We start from the raw sequence: 16,415 nt of genomic DNA on the forward strand, positions 1-16,415 counted from the left end.
TCGAGGCGGAGATTGTGAAAATGTTTCGAGAGGTCGGAGACTTGGGCAGCCAGGGTCTCAACGGCATGTCGAGCAGCAGACAATTCCTGCTCGTGTCTGCCTAGCATCGCTCCCTGGATCTCGACGGCCGAGCAGAGAGGATCCGAAGTCGCTGGGTCCATTCTTGGTCGGATTCTTCTGTCATGCAGGTGAGTGAGGACCCAAAAGTGATTTAACAGAAACAGAGTATTTTAATGTCCAAACAGGGAAAACATAAATCCTCAATCTTTACAGGAGATGTCCAAACAGGGAAAACATAAATCCTCTATCTTTACAGGAGAGTCCCCCTTCTAGTAGTAGAAGAGAATAGCAGGGCTAGCGGCAACAGACTGCTGGTCCCTCCGGGTAGGCGCGGGCCGTAGAGGACAGAGACACCTGCTCACACGCAGCATCTGATGAAGAGGCAGATTACGACAGGACGGGACAAGGGCAAAGCAAACAAGAATCCAACAAGGACAGAAGCAGAAACAGAGAGAGAAATAGAGACTTAATCAGAGGGCAAAAGAGGAGACAGGTGTGAGAGAGTAAACGAGGTCGTTAGGAGAATGGGGAGCTGGGAGCAGGAACGGAACGATAGAGATAGTAACCTAATACGACCAGCAGGGGGAAACGAAGAGAAGAGAAAGCACAGGGACAAGACATAACATGACATTTATAGCCTCACTACTGTATATAGCCTGTCTTTTTACTGTTGTTTTATTTCTTTATTTACCTATTGTTCACCTAATACCTTTTTTGCACTATTGGTTAGAGCCTGTAAGTAAGCATTTCACTGTAAGGTCTACTACACCTGTTGTATTCAGCGCACGAGACAAATAAACTTTGATTTGAATTTAAGAACATTAAAACATTTAAATAGAACATTGTGGAAATGTTATGCTGAAGTATTGAAATTCCCACAGGAGAACGTTGTTTTTAACATTCTCTGAACCTTTTGAGAACATTCCCAATGTCAAACAAGTTGGAGAACTTGCCTAGAACATTACCTAAAATGAAACTAAATGTAACAATGTTTGAACTTTTAGGAAACATTCTGTTAAAGTAAGGAAAGCCCCCCCCAAAAGTTCCTTAAATGGGCTGAGAATGTTCCAAAGCCAAGCAACTATCCTGCACCATCCCAGAACGTTGTGGGAAGGTTATGTCAAATAACCATGGGACAACCACAGTCTCACCAAGCTCTAAGAAGCAGAACGATAATTAAGAGTTTAACCCTGGCATTTCAGCTGCAGCTCATTCCACTATGTTCCCACTCCCTCTCAAAAGCTAGGCTCCAACAACACTGATCAACACAAGATTTGTATTTTCATGTGTATTAAATGGCCTTAAACAGGGTAGTTACATAGGCATGTATGGTAAAGCGTAGTACTATATAACTACAGTATAATTACACTTTACCTGCATGTAATGCATATGCATTAGCCACTGTAATATGGAACAAAAGTTTTATTTAATCCAGATGCCAAATCGGTAGTAAATTGCATTGCACATCCCATGACATTAACACATACAGTACCAGTCAAAAGTTTGGACACACCTACTCATTCAAGGGATTTTCTTTAGTGTTTTACTATCTTCCACATTGTAGAATAATAGTGAAGACATCACAACTATGAAATAACACATATGGAATCATATAGTAACCAAAACAGTGTTAACAAATCAAAATGTATTTTATATTCTTCAAAGTAGCCACGCTTTGCCTTGATGACAGCATTGTAAATTGTGATCTGTTCTCGGGTTAGAGCTGGCTCCTCTGCTTCTCTTGGATTCAAGAATGGCAAATGATTATTTGTGTTGCAGGCCTCAGAAACCACAATGCTGTGATTTGGAATATAAATAAAAATAATTCACCATTACAGATTGGTCTTCAAGTTGTCCCTGGAGCTGGCTTGCTTGTGGACCAAGTCAATTGGAATTGTACTGCACAGCTGTGGTCAGACATCTATGATATAAATCAAAAGGATCAGCCCAAAAATATTAAACACTTCTAATATCAATGGATTCCAACCCCTGGAAGTGGGAATTGAGGGACCCAGACGTGGATTTTAGAATTTAGTATCTCTTTCAGGAATTTCCCTTCGCATGTCGAAACATCAATATACTTTATAATTATCAAACTCCTGAATCCTGCTTACTGCATTTGAAAGCCACAATGACTCACAGGCACCCCCCATACCAAAGAAATGTTGCAACGGTAACCTTTAAACCTTAAAACAAAATTAAAATCATTTTAAAAACAGTGTACAAATATGACCAGAACACAATTACACAATACATTTTGGACATCACATTGTTAACCTAAAGTACAGCACAGCCATTCACTAAATATTCACCTGAAACTAATTCACTCAACATGGAAATTACATATTATATACAATTTATTTTCTGGCTAATAGTAAGGTCATCAACAGTCCTGATTGATATTTCTCAGAGCTTCTCAAGGTAAACCATTGGTTTTTTCCGCTGCAATTCTTTTGATTTTCACAATGATTTTGAATTCTCAAAAATGTTGAGTGTAAAAACATGAAATGAAAGAACATTAGAAAAATGTCAACAAAATTACAATCTTGGTACTCTTTGATCACATATCCAAATAAACATTGATAGAGAAAATTGGAATTGTTTTAAAAGGGCACATGAAGAGACAATTTCCTGAGAGTGAAACACTGTGTTGTCATGACACGATTGGTCTCTGGCAGGGCAGGGCTTGGAAGTAGAGAAGTTTACGTAGAAAGTTAAAGGAACCAGGCATCTGTTTGTAGAGGCCGTTGGCCGTGTATTCTGAAACTTCATGGTTTACCTGAACACAAACAACATGGAAAGCTTCATAAGAGGATAATACTTTAGTATTTTAAAAAGACAACAAACTCACCATCATTAACATGGTGACCAGGTCATCGGTGGCAGCATTCTCTTCCAACGTGTTATCCAGTGTCTCTACATACCAGGATCCAGCCTGGGTATCTCCCCAGGAGACGTAACCTGTACAAGTCACACCGACAAACAGCCATCAGAGCGACAGACACACTAACAACACTTTCTGGGATTGATAACCACAAAGATTTACTGTATTTGACAGAAACACATGCACACACACGCCTGGGAAGGTGGAGTAGGACACCAGTATGTCGCTGGCTGTGGGTAGTGTGGCCTTTGCGTCTGGCTCATCAGACTAAGTGCTCAGAGAGTCACTGCTGGAGGACATGGGCATTGCATCTGTCTGGTCACCTGTTCCTCCAATTCAAGGCCTCGCCTCGTCAGGAGACACCTCAAAGCCTGTGTCTCTCTCACCTGCCAGTCCACAATGTACAGAACATTATACAAGTTATAACAAATGACTCCAGCCATTCTGGGTTTCTCAAACAAGAATCCTGTGTGAGGACTGACAGAGCGAGACTAGTTCCACTAGCCCCCAAATACTTCCTCCACTGTCGGAGATGTAACCCAGTGTACAGACTATTATTTCAACACCTTCATAACATTGTTGTTACAGTGCTGCATAAGCAATAGTAAGTAATAATTAAGCATGAGCAACTATTATAGCTAGTGAAGTTGCCTTACCTCCCCCACAGGCCTGGATGAAGAAGATCTTTGGCTTGCCCTGTAGGGAAAGACAGTTCTGACCGTTCAGGTAGTTGGTAATGTGCTGAACTGGGACATTGGGCCCATCCACTCCATGCACTGCACCGGGGAAGCGATTGTTACACACATGAAAATATGCAATGAAATGGATTAACATTATTAATCTCCTGAAAGACAAAAATGCTTACACTTTCTATGCATTTGTAAAAGGATAGAAAGAGTCTTACCTCCGTCCCATGTGATAACATGATCACCACACAGCAGTCATATTGTGAATGATCCATCTTGGACAAAGCCAAAAGCTCCTGCTTTATTTGCTGAAATATAGTGATTAATGTAAGCATTGGATCACTTGGCCAGTAAAACATGAATATTTATAAACTAAACTAGTAGGCTAAACAGGAAGGTAGCTGGGGACATCCTCACCTTTTGTTTCAGGTTTCTTTTGACAAGAACAATAAAGTTCAGAGATTTGAATCTTCTTTCCAGTTTTTCACAGTCTATGTTGGACCCTGTGCGCTTACTCAGCTCCGACTTAGGCTCAAAATCGACATTGTTTATGATCAGACAGTGTCCACAGGGGTTGGCATCCATCTTATAACTCTGAGAGAATATGAAAGTAAAGCATGCAAAGATTCCACAGTATATCCAAACAATCAGGGAACTGGTTGGACTCAAATTTAGACTTGTTGCAATCTTGACTTGGCAAGATACAGAGTATGTGGAAATATCATATTTAAGTAAGTATTCAGACACTTTAATCAGTACTTTGTTGAAGTACCTTTGGCAACAATTACAGCCTCGTGTCTTCTTGGGTATGGTGCTACAAGCTTGGCACACCTGTATTTGGTGAGTTTCTCCCATTCTTCTCAGCAGATCCTCTCAAGCTCTGTCAGGTTGTATGGGGTGCGTCGCTGCATAGCTATGGGGTGCGTCGCTGCACAGCTAAGTCCAGGTACTGGCTGGGCCACTCAAGGATATTCCGAGACTTGGCCCGAAGCCAATCCTGCGTTGTCTTGGCTGTGTGCTTAGGGTTGTTGTCCCGTTGGAAGGTGAACCTTCGCCCCAGTCTGAGGTCCTGAGCACTTTGGAGCAGGTTTTCATCAAGGATCTCTTTGTACTTTGCTCCGTTCATCTTTCCCTTGATCGTGACTAGTCTCCCAGTCCCTGCCGCTGATAAACATCTCCACAGCATGATGCTGCCATCAACATCCTTCACCGTAGGGATGGTATTAGCCAGGTGATGAGAGGTGCCTGGTTTCCTCCAGATGTGACGCTTGGCATTCAGGCCAAAGAGTTCAATCTTGCTTTCATCAGACCTTAATAATCTTGTTTCTCATGGTCTGAGAGTCCTTTAGGTGCCTTTTGGCAAACTCCAAGCGGGCTGTCATGTGCCTTTTACTGAAGAGTGGATTCTGTCTGGCCATTCTACCATAAAGGCCTGATTGGTGGAGTGCTGCAGAGACGGTTGTCCTTCTGGAAGGTTCTCATCCCCACAGAGGAACTCTAGAGCTCGGTCAGAGTGACCATCGGGATCTTGGTCACCTCCCTGACCAAGGCCCTTCTCCCCATATATTGCCTTTCCAAATCATGTCCAATCAATTGAATTTACCACAGGTGGACTCCAATAAAGTTGGAGATGCATCTCAAGGATGATCAATGGAAACAGGGTGCACCTGAGCTCAATTTCGAGTCTCATAGCAAAGGGTCTGAATACCTACACAAATAAGGTATTTCTGTTTTAAATTTTTATAAAATTGCCAAAATTTCTAAAACCTGTTTTCGCTTTGTCATTATGGGGTATTGTGTGTAGATTGATGAGGACAATTGTTTATTTAATCCATTTTAAATAAGGCTGTAACAGAAAAAAATGTGGGAAAAGGTAAGGGGTCTGAATACTTTCCAACGCCCTGTTTATAGGATATTGTGTGTTATATTATAAGTTAAATTCAACATAACTGAGATACAACAATTCCTTTAGAGAGTACTGTCAAAAACCACAATAGGGAACTGATGCTTAATTTAGCCTACAGTAAATAGAACCAAAAGGCAAGATAACTTACCTGGATACTGTCACGTCTAACTCTTCCTGTTGTCCTAGGTTTTCCAAACTCCCTTTCAGGGGCTGTAATAAGCATGGAATAAACATGGAATAAACATCACCACATTTATACTTGAATATGCAGACTCAAATTCCTTACAGAAAATTGATGTGAACACTTACAGTGGCAAGAAGAAGTGTGTGAACCTTTTTGAATAACTTGGATTTCTGCATACATTTGTCATCAAATTTGATCTGATCTTCATCTAAGTCACAACGATAGACAAACGTTGTGTGCTTAAACTAATAACACACAAATTATTGTATTTTTCTTGTCTATATTGAATATATCATTTAAACATTCACAGTGTAGGTTGGGGAAAGTATGTGAACCCCTAGGCCAGTGGTTCTTAACCTTGTTGGAGGTACTGAACCCCACCAGTTTCATATGCGCATTCACCGAACCCTTCTTAATTGGAAAAATAAAATATGATTTTATTAACTCAAAACATAGGTATATATTTTACTGGTGCACAAAATTAACTGTGCATCAACATCACTGTGTTCAAAGAACAAAATCATCAAAACATGATTTTCACACAAAAACAAAAACATAATAATGAATATTTACTGCAAATCAGTGTGACTTCTGCTGTTGCCTTTCAGAGACCAGTTCAGAAATGTACGGCTTCACCTTGGCAAGTGCCATTCTCATGTCATTTTCACTACAAAGTCTGTTCCTTTTCATGTCCAGCATCCTCGAAAAGGATTGCTCGCAAAGATATGTTGTAACAAACGGTATGAAAATCTCCAGAGCTTTCTTAGCAATAACAGGGTACGTTACCATTTGTTGACACCAAAACGTTGAAAGCGTTGTTGTTCTGAAGAGTTGCTGTTGAACCTGGCTCTGCTGAATTTCAATGATTTCATCGAGGTATTCATCATTGACATCTGTCTCAACACGTGAACGGCTGTCTTACCCATGCTGGATATGACTCTCTTGTAGGGAAGTATCCGTCTAGAGACTTTGCAAGTTCATCTAAGTGCGTGTCAATTGCTTGCTTCAGTTCAGCGGGTACAGAAATGTCTCAGATTCCAGATACATCTTCGATCTTACTTACACAGTCGTCCAGCAGGGGAAAGTTTGCGAAGTTATCGTTCTCTGTTCGTCGTTTCCATAACGGTAGCTTTTTTTGAAAAGCCTTCAGGTTTTCCTCCTCTTCGATGATGTTGACTCCACCGCCCTGCATCTTTTGATTGAGATGATTGAGAGCTGCGAAGATATCAGCCATGTTTGCTAAAATGAGAATGAACTCAGGATTTTTGAAGCAATCTGCATGACAATGTTGGTGCTCTTGCAAAAACAGGGCTAATTCCATACGCACGACAAAAACACGATTCAGCACCTGTCCCCGGGATAAACACAGAACGTTAGAATGGTACAGAAGTACCTCGAATTCAGAGCCCATTTCTTTACACAGCTCACTGAAGATGCGGGGCCTCAGAGCACTAGTTTGCACATAGTTCACGCATTCCACTACAATTTTTAATACTTCTGCCAGTTTTGGAGGCAAGGTTTTTGTTGCCAATGCATGCCTGTGCAGAATACAATGCGTAACAATGATGTGTGGTGCATCGGCTTTCACTAGCGCACCAAAACCAGACTTTCTTCCCAGCATGACTGGAGCTCCGTCCGAACAAACTGCAGAAACCATATCCCACGAAAGATTGTTGTCTTTGAAGAAGTCATCCACAAGTTTCTTCACATCGGCTGCCTTAGTTGTTGTAAGAGGCTTACAAAATAAACAATCTTCCTTTATCAAGTCATCTTTCATATAGCGCACGAATACAGCAAGCTGGCTTAGATTAGAAACGTCTGTGGTCTCGTCGAGTTGAAGGCAGAATTTTGCCGGGCTTGAAATCAGATCTGCAACTACTTGAGCAAAGATGTCTTTGCTCATGTCCTCTATTCTGTCGCTGATGGTGTCATTTCAAAGAGGAATTTGGGATAACTTAACTTCAGCCTCTTTTCCCAGCATGATATTCACCATCTTCAACACAGCTGGTTTTATGAGTGTTTCACCAATGGTGTGTGGTTTGCCCTGCTTTGCGATCAGGTAAGCAACTTCGTACGATGCTGTGAGGATCAGTTTGTTGATGGGTACAAAGCCGAGAACAGGCAGAGTAGCCTTTTCATCGAATCTGGCTCTCTTCACCTTTGTAATATTTGTGTTGTGGAGAAATGACCAGGCAGGAGACGGGAGTACAGTTAGTTGTCGTTTAGTCCAAAAACCCCTCGTGCTCTACAGTTCCCGGCATTCCAGTGCGCATGTGCATTTCCTATTAGGTGTAGTAACGTAACACTGCCGTAATGCATTACTGCTTAGTAACAGCACAGTAACTAATATAAACAGATGTAGATCCCAGATACTACACTCCTCCCCCATAGTGTTTAACTCCCAGAGAACAAGGTAAATATGTTAGGTAATTACTAATGCAATATCTGAACAATGCATTCTTAAACATTTTTCAACTACTGGGTTGAAGCAGACTTTTCAGAGCCCAGCACAAATCCAGGGGATTATTCTGCCCCGAAGATGCAGTTTGTGTCCTAATAACTAACCCAGGTAATGTCCTTTTTCTTCCCTTTTATCTAGGACATATTAAAGTGTTTGTTTTACTGTCCGTTACCTCCTTAACCATTTCAACTCACAGGTCAAGCCTTTGAGGTGCCCTTCGCTGTCGAATAGGATATCTCCGCTCCTCCTGGGCTTCCTGTAGTGGGCCAGGTTCGGGTGGAAGGTCAGGCTCTGTCTCTCCCGTACGTCCACAGTCAGGAGAATAGTCCTGGGGGTCGTTATTGTTCTTGTTCTCTCGGTATGTCTCTGCTGGGGCGTTGGACCGTAGCAGATGATCCACATGAACGTTGACCTGGCGATGACCAATTTGGACTTGGTAAGTCAAAGGTCCTCTGCGTTGCAAGATCACACCTGAGTTCCACAGGCGCTTGGGGTGTCTGAAATCACGTACCATCACCCTCTCTCCCTCTTTGAATTATCTGACAGTCTTTGAGTGTCTGTCATGAGCTTTCTTCTGCTGTAGCTGGTGCTTTGCCACAGTGCTTGACAAGTCTGGTTTCAACAATGTCAGGCGGGTACGTGGTTGGCGTTTCAGAAACAGTTCAGCTGGTGTACATTCCGTTACTGTGTGTGGGGTGTTACGGTAAGTAAACAGGAACCGGGAAGCCTTTGGTGGATGGGCACAGACTGAACCTCGAGTCTAGTCCAGGCCTTCTTAAAGGTTTGCACGGCTCTCTCCGCTGCTCCGTTTGATGCCGGATGGTAAGGTGGTGACAGGATGTGCCTTACCCCATTGTTCTTGAGAAACATTTCAAAATCGTTTGACGTGAACGGAGGGCCATTGTCCGATACGAGCTCCTTGACTAGTCCAAAGGATGCAAACAGGTGTCTGAGAAGATTGATGGTCTTCTCAGCTGTGGTCAGTTGAGTAGGGAACACTTCCATCCACTTGGAATGGACATCGACGACAACAAGGAAGTGTTGCTTGTCAATTTCGGCGTAATCCACATGGATGCGTTCCCAAGGTGTAGCAGCCCAGGACCATGGATGAAGAGGTGCAGCCGCAGGCTTGTTGCGAACAGCTTCACAAGGTGAGCAGTGGCCTACATGCTGTTGAATGTCCTGATCCAGTCCAGGCCACCACAGATAACTGCGAGCGAGTGCTTTCATTCGAGTGATCCCTGGATGTCCCTCATGCAGGTCAGATAGCAGTCTCCTCTGGAATTTGTGAGGTACCACCACCCTTGATCCCCACAGAACACACCCTTGATCAGTGGACAACTGGTCTTTCTTGTCGATGAATGGACGAAGGTTATCGTCATTTACGAAGGTTGGCCAACCGCCTAATGTTAAGTCCAAGACTTTGGAAAGCACTGGGTCTTTCCTTGTTTCCTCTGCTATGTCAGAAGCAGATATGGGCAGTTCATCAATGAGAGAGATCTGGAAGACTGCTCTATCATCTTCACTGTCGGAGTCACTATTGCACGGTAGTCTCGATAGTGCATCGGCATTTGCGTGATCACTGGATCGTCTGTACTCAATCTTGTAGTCGTAGGCTAACAATATCAGAGCCCAACGTTGCATTCGAAGTGCCGCAAGGGTTGGTACAGCTGATTTTGGTCCAAGGATGGCCAACAGAGGCTTGTGATCTGTCAGCAGTTGGAACTTCCTTCCGTAGAGGTATTTGTGAAACTTCTTCACTCCGAATATTATGCTCAGGGCTTCCTTCTCAATTTGAGCATAATTTTTCTCACTTGGTGACAGAGTCCGTGATGCAAATGCAATAGGGTGTTCTTCACCTGACGGTAGAACATGTGAGATGACGGCTCCTACTCCGTATGGAGATGCATCACACGCGAGTCTCAGCTTCATCTCTGTGTTATAGTGGGCAAGCCACTTGCTCTTTAGCAGACGCTGTTTGCAAGTCTTGAATGCTTCTTCGCATTGTGGGGACCAATTCCACTTTGTATCGGCCTGCAGCAGTTGGTGAAGCGGATGCAACAATGTGGACAAGTTTGCCACAAACTTTCCGTAATAGTTCAGGAGCCCCAAAAATGACCTCAGCTCTGAGATATTTGTGGGTGCTGGAGCGTTTACGATTGCTTCCACCTTGCTGTTGGTTGGGTGCAGGCCTTGTGCATCAATCTTGTATCCGAGATACTCCACTGAGTCCTGGAGGAACTCACACTTGCTGCGTTTCATTCTCACTCCGTATTTCTCCAGTCTTGACATCACTTTGTCCAGCACTACAAGGTGCTCTCCAATGGTTGGTGCTGACACGAGGATGTCGTCCATGAAGCACACAACATGGTCTATACCGTCCAAGATCTGATCCATTGTTTGTTGGAATATCGCTGGAGCTGTCGAGATTCCATAGGCCAAGCGATTGAATCTGAATAGCCCCTTGTGTGTATTGATGGTCAGATACTGTTCTGACTCCGGATCCAGCTTCAGTTGCTGATAAGCGAATGCCAGGTCCAGCTTACTGAAAACCTTCCCACCAGCTAGAGTGGCAAACAGATCTTCAGCGTTTGGTAGTGGATATTCCTCTGGTAGTATGCAGCGATTTACTGTGACCTTGTAGTCACCGCACATTCTGACGGTCTTGTCTTTCTTTGGGACTACAATAATCGGAGCGGCCCAGTCGCTCCTCGCTACTTTCGTTATTATGTTATTCTTCTGTAGGCGGTCCAGTTCCTTCTCTACTGCTTCCTTAAGAGCATAGGGAACTGGACGTGGTTTGTGAAAGATAGGCTTGGTTCCTTCTTGCACTCTGACTTTTGCTGTGAAGTCTTGTATTTCACCGTAGCCATCTTTGAAAGGTTCTTTGTGCTTCTCCAGCATGTTAGTGAGTGTAGCCTGACTCACTGGTTTGTCATTTCTCAGACTGAAGATTTCTCCCCAGTTCAACTTGATCTTTTGTAGCCAGTTTCTGCCTAGCAAGGCTGATTTTTCTCCTTTAACAATGACAAGCGGTAGCGTCCACTCCTTCCCCTCATACCGGACTGGTACCTGGATCTGCCCTAACACAGGAATAGTGTCACCAGTGTATGAAGAAAGGCGGATGGACGCGGGCTGAAGAGGGCACTCTTTCAGTTTTTCTTTGTAGAGTCTCTCTGGAACCAGGGATACAGACGCTCCGGTGTCCAGCTGCATTTTAACTGGTTTTCCTGCTAACTCCATGTTGAGATAGATTCCATATTTTAATTGTTGAGCTGTGTACACTGTGAACAGTTCCACTACTGTTTCAGTTGTACCTTCCTCTTCTTGTGCTGCGTCTGACACTTTGTGCGCTCTTGCCGTGCGTTTCGAGGCTTTACACACTCTCTGCAAATGTCCAACCTTTCCACAATTGTGGCACTTTTCCTTTGGAATCGACATTCACTGTGCTGATGATTATCTCCCCACATCTGTAGCAACTTGGCTTAGACCTTTGAGATGTGGGCTGCTTTGTTCTTGTGTAACCTTGAGGACGGGACTGAAAAAAGTGTGACTTTTGTGAGCTTTTTCCACCACGTGCATCACTGACCTTGTGAACACCTTTCTGACGTTCTGCATGTCCCGATAGCTCAATAGTATCCCTGTGGGCAAGCTCGAGTCCAAGTGCTATATCACAGGATTTCTTAAAGGTCAGGTCCTTCTCTGACAGGAGCCTTCTGTGATATGCTTCACCTGTGAGACCACATACAAACTTGTCTCGGAGAGCATCATCAAGAAATCGTGCAAACTCACATGTACTTGCCAGCCTTTTCAAAGCACGGATGTAGTCAGCCACGGTTTCCCCTTGACTCTGGTGACGTTGGTAAAATCTGAAACGTTCTGCAATGAGAATTGGCTTAGGCTTGAAATACCTTGAAAGAGTTTCAGTCAGTTCTGCATAGTTCAACTCCACTGCTTTCATTGGTTCAATGAGACCTTTCAGCAATCCATACTCAGTTGGACCCAAAACAGAGAAATACGTCTGCTTTCTTTCCATCTTTGATTTCATTTGCAGCCAGCCAACGCTCAAACCGCTCCAAATAGGAATCAAAATCCTCTTTTGTAGCCTCAAACTCTGGTACTCGACCAATGGTTGCCATTTTCACAGTTAATTGTTCAGTTTCCTTATATTCCTTAATTTTCTGAATATTCATCTACTTCTTCACTTCAGAAGTTTCTGCAATTACTTCATTCACTGCACTCATTTGTATTAATGTACACACCGTGTTTACGTCCCTTCTTCCTTTTTTTTTTTTCTTCCTTGACAATATTTCTCCACTGAGATCGCCTAATTTCAATGGGTTCAATGACAGTTTTTTATTTAACCACCAGAGGGCAGTGTCGCTATTCTGGACTCCAATAGTCTTGCTACTTGGCAGCTCCTGAATACTGTACTAGCAGTGCTAGCAGTGTTTAGCCTACTCTACTGGCGAAAGAAAATAAAAAATAACTGACGAATTACATTAAAAAAAAATTGAGTTTCATTACTCACGCAACATTCTTCCCTTCAAGCAATGTCCGTTTATGTAGTTTAATCACCTCGTCGCCACTGTAATATTTGTGTTGTGGAGAAATGACCAGGCAGGAGACGGGAGTACAGTTAGTTGTCGTTTAGTCCAAAAACCCCTCGTGCTCTACAGTTCCCGGCATTCCAGTGCGCATGTGCATTTCCTATTAGGTGTAGTAACGTAACACTGCCGTAATGCATTACTGCTTAGTAACAGCACAGTAACTAATATAAACAGATGTCGATCCCAGATACTACAACCTTGAATTCAGCAAGCGTTGTGTTCTTGTATTTTCCATCTCCACGCAGAAGTGTTCTCTAAGTTTTGCCGGTGCAGGACTAGAATTTCTCAACTTGGCATTGTAAATCATGCAGTTAGGACGCTGACTCCCATCATGTTCCGTTATACATGTGAATTTATATTGTACATATTCGTCCGAACACATTCTTTTTTTGCTCGACATAGTAAGTATGAAGGGATTAAAATATTAAGAAAGAAATCACAAGACGTACCATCACAACAGTCACAAGTCGACTACTGAGCGCACCAAATTCCCTGCAGCACAGATAGGCCAAACGATGTAGCGTGATCACCTGCAGCCAATGATGGCCAAGCGGGGCGTGTCATCACGAATCATATGAGTCGGATGTGTGTCTTGACCTCCACCGAACCCCTGAGACTGACTCACCGAACCCCTGGGGTTCGATCGAACCCAGGTTAAGAACCACTGCCCTAGGCTAATGACAAAAGCTAATTGGAGTCAGGAGTCAGCTAAACTGGAATCCCATCAATGAGACGAGATTGGAGATGTTGGTTAGAGCTGCCTTGCCCTATAAAAAACACCCACAAAATTTGAGTTTGCTACTTACGAGAAGCATTGCATGATGTGAACCATGCCTCGAACAAAAGAGATCTCAGTAGACCTAAGATTAAGAATTGTTGACTTGCATAAAGTTGGAAAGGGTTACAAAAGTATCCCTAAAAGCCTTGATGTTCATCAGTGCACTAAGACAAATTGTCTATAAATGGAGAAAGTTCAGCACTGTTGCTACTCTCCCTAGGAGGGGCTGTCCTGCAATGATGACTGCAAGAGCACTGCGCAGAATGCTCAATGAGGTTAAGAGGAATCCTAGAGTGTCAGCTAAAGACTTACAGAAATCTCTGGAACATGCTAACATCTCTGTTGATGAGTCTTCAATACATAAAACACTAAACAAGAATGGTGTTCATGGGAGGACTCCATGGAAGAAGCCACTGCTGTCCAAAAACAACATTGATGCACATCTGAAGTTTGCAAAAGTGCACCTGGATGTTCCACAGCGCTATTGGCAAAATATTCTGTGGACAGATGAAACTACAGTTGAGTTGTTTGGAAGGAACACACAATACTATGTGTGGAGAAAAAAAGGCACAGCACACCAACATCAAAACATCATCCCACCTGTAAAGTATGGTGGAGGGAGCATCATGGTTTGGGGCTGCTTTGCTGGCTCAGGGCCTGGACAGCTTGCTATCATCGACGGAAAATTGAATTCCCAAGTTTATCAAGACATTTTGCAGGAGAATGTTAGGCTATCTATCCGCCAATTGAAGCTCAACAGAAGTTGTGTGATGAAACAGGACAAGAACTCAAAACACAGAAGTAAATCAAAAACAGAATGGCTTCAACAGAAGAAAATACGCCTTCTGGAATGGCCCAGTCAGAGTCCTGACCTCAACCCGATTGAGATGTTCTGGCATTACCTCAAGAGAGCAGTTCACACCAGACATCCCAATAATATTGCTGAACTGAAACAGTTTTGTAAAGAGAATTGGTCCAAAATTCCTCCTGACCATTGTGCATGTCTGATCCACAACTACAGAAAACGTTATTGCTGCCAAAGGAGGGTCAAACAGTTATTAAATTCAAGGGTTCACATACTTTTCCCACCCTGCACTGTGAATGTTTACACAGTGTGTTCAATAAAAACATGAACACATATAATTGTTTGTGTGTTATTAGTTTAAGCAGACTGTGTTTGTCTATTGTTGTGACCTAGATGAAGATCATATCAAAATGTATGACCAATTTATGCAGAAATCCAGCTATTTCCAAAAGGTTCACATACTTTTTCTTGCCACTGTACATGGAATGGGTGTGGTGGGCATAGGCTTCACTGATTGAGTTGGATAGACAGGGGTTACCACTTGAACAGGCTTGACAGTGTCCATAGGTGAGTCTGTCAACATAGAGCAGTCCAGAGCAAATATAAGAATTTCAGCAGTATGGACCGATATTGTAATGAATGACTACACATGCCTACTCACAAACTGGTAAAGGCCTAACGACTGGCTGGTTTTGTGGTTCTCCATCCAGTAGGAGCTCTGCTAAACTATGCTGCCCTGTCTCATGAAGGCACTCTATTAAAGCTGGGAACGCCAAACTCCCGCGGGTCTCCAGGTCTCGAACCAACTGCCTGGCCTGGTCTTGTCTGATCCCTGAGCTCTGAAATAGAGGAACAAGGTATGTGCTTTTGAGAACTGAAACAGTGGCCTATGACGCATGGTAATAATTCAGGTAACCTGTTCATAGTCTCACACACCAGACTGAGAATAGCCTAATCATGATGATGTTTATCATCGGGATTCTTTCAAAACAGACAATAATAGTCAAGAAGCATACCATCACACACTACCTTTATCTCGTCGATCATGCCTTGAGTAAATATTCCTTTTGACAGAAGTCCATGATACATATCTGACGGGTTCAGGTCTCTCACGAGATTGACCCTATTGCGTTGGAGAATCCTTTTGTGTCTTTCCTCCATTCTGTAGGCTTAGGCTTTATGAAGCATGGAACAGGAGATCTACAATGACTGTGGCGGAGAAGAGAAATTACCAAATCAGTTTACAATAAGTGTTCTTAAAACATATGTATTTACAAAGACAGTCCCAGTACTACAAAATATCAATGATCAATACAAACAGCAAACAGGCAGAGAAGAAGATGACTTTATTGTCCAATTGAACAGAAATTCGACTTCCGCTTTATCCCAACCCCTTCAAAAGACACACATACATACACAGTTTGGAGTGGAGAGGTCAGAGCAGAGGGCGTGGGGCCCATGGAGCAGCTGGGATATAGGATTCCGATACTGTGGGTGCCAACTCACATTCCAACTACTGTTCCCAAGGCAGACCCAGGATTTGAACTGTCTGGCTCATAAAAAACTGTGGAAATGTACCTGCCTAGCTATAACCATCTAAAAATTGTGTTTTGGGACACATTGGTGGGACCAAAAACACATAATTTGAACAATGTTGAGCAGTTATTTCTCAATTCAACTCATTATAAAAGGCACGCTGGTTTGGTTCCTAGAGTAAACGATAAACGGTTTCCGTTGCCAACGCAACATTTTGTAACAGACACAACGTTTTGCAACGGAGTACGACTAATGAATACACCCCTAGTTAGGTAAAGCGTTAAGATATATGTTATTGAAACGATGTCGACCACAGAGAGCTACGCGGAAGTCCTGAGTTTTAAAATACCAAAAATGGCTTATACAGTTGTCGTAAATGGAAATAAATAGAATACAGAAACTATAATGACAAGCAGTGGTGATAAATATGTGTTTTTTTTACCAGCTCCGTGTGATCACTCCCCACGCTTCTCTCCCCTCCTTTAATTTTTCAACGACTTCCTTG

At 43.0% G+C, this 16,415-nt stretch overlaps 1 pseudogene; it reads right to left on the reverse strand.

Annotated features, from left to right (window-relative positions):
* Positions 1-1,464: 1,464 nt before the first annotated feature.
* On the reverse strand, positions 1,465-16,344 carry LOC115132421 (caspase-9-like; annotated as a pseudogene).
* Positions 16,345-16,415: the final 71 nt, after the last annotated feature.

This window comes from Oncorhynchus nerka, linkage group LG7 (genome assembly GCF_034236695.1).
Source record: "Oncorhynchus nerka isolate Pitt River linkage group LG7, Oner_Uvic_2.0, whole genome shotgun sequence".
Lineage (NCBI taxonomy): Eukaryota > Metazoa > Chordata > Actinopteri > Salmoniformes > Salmonidae > Oncorhynchus > Oncorhynchus nerka.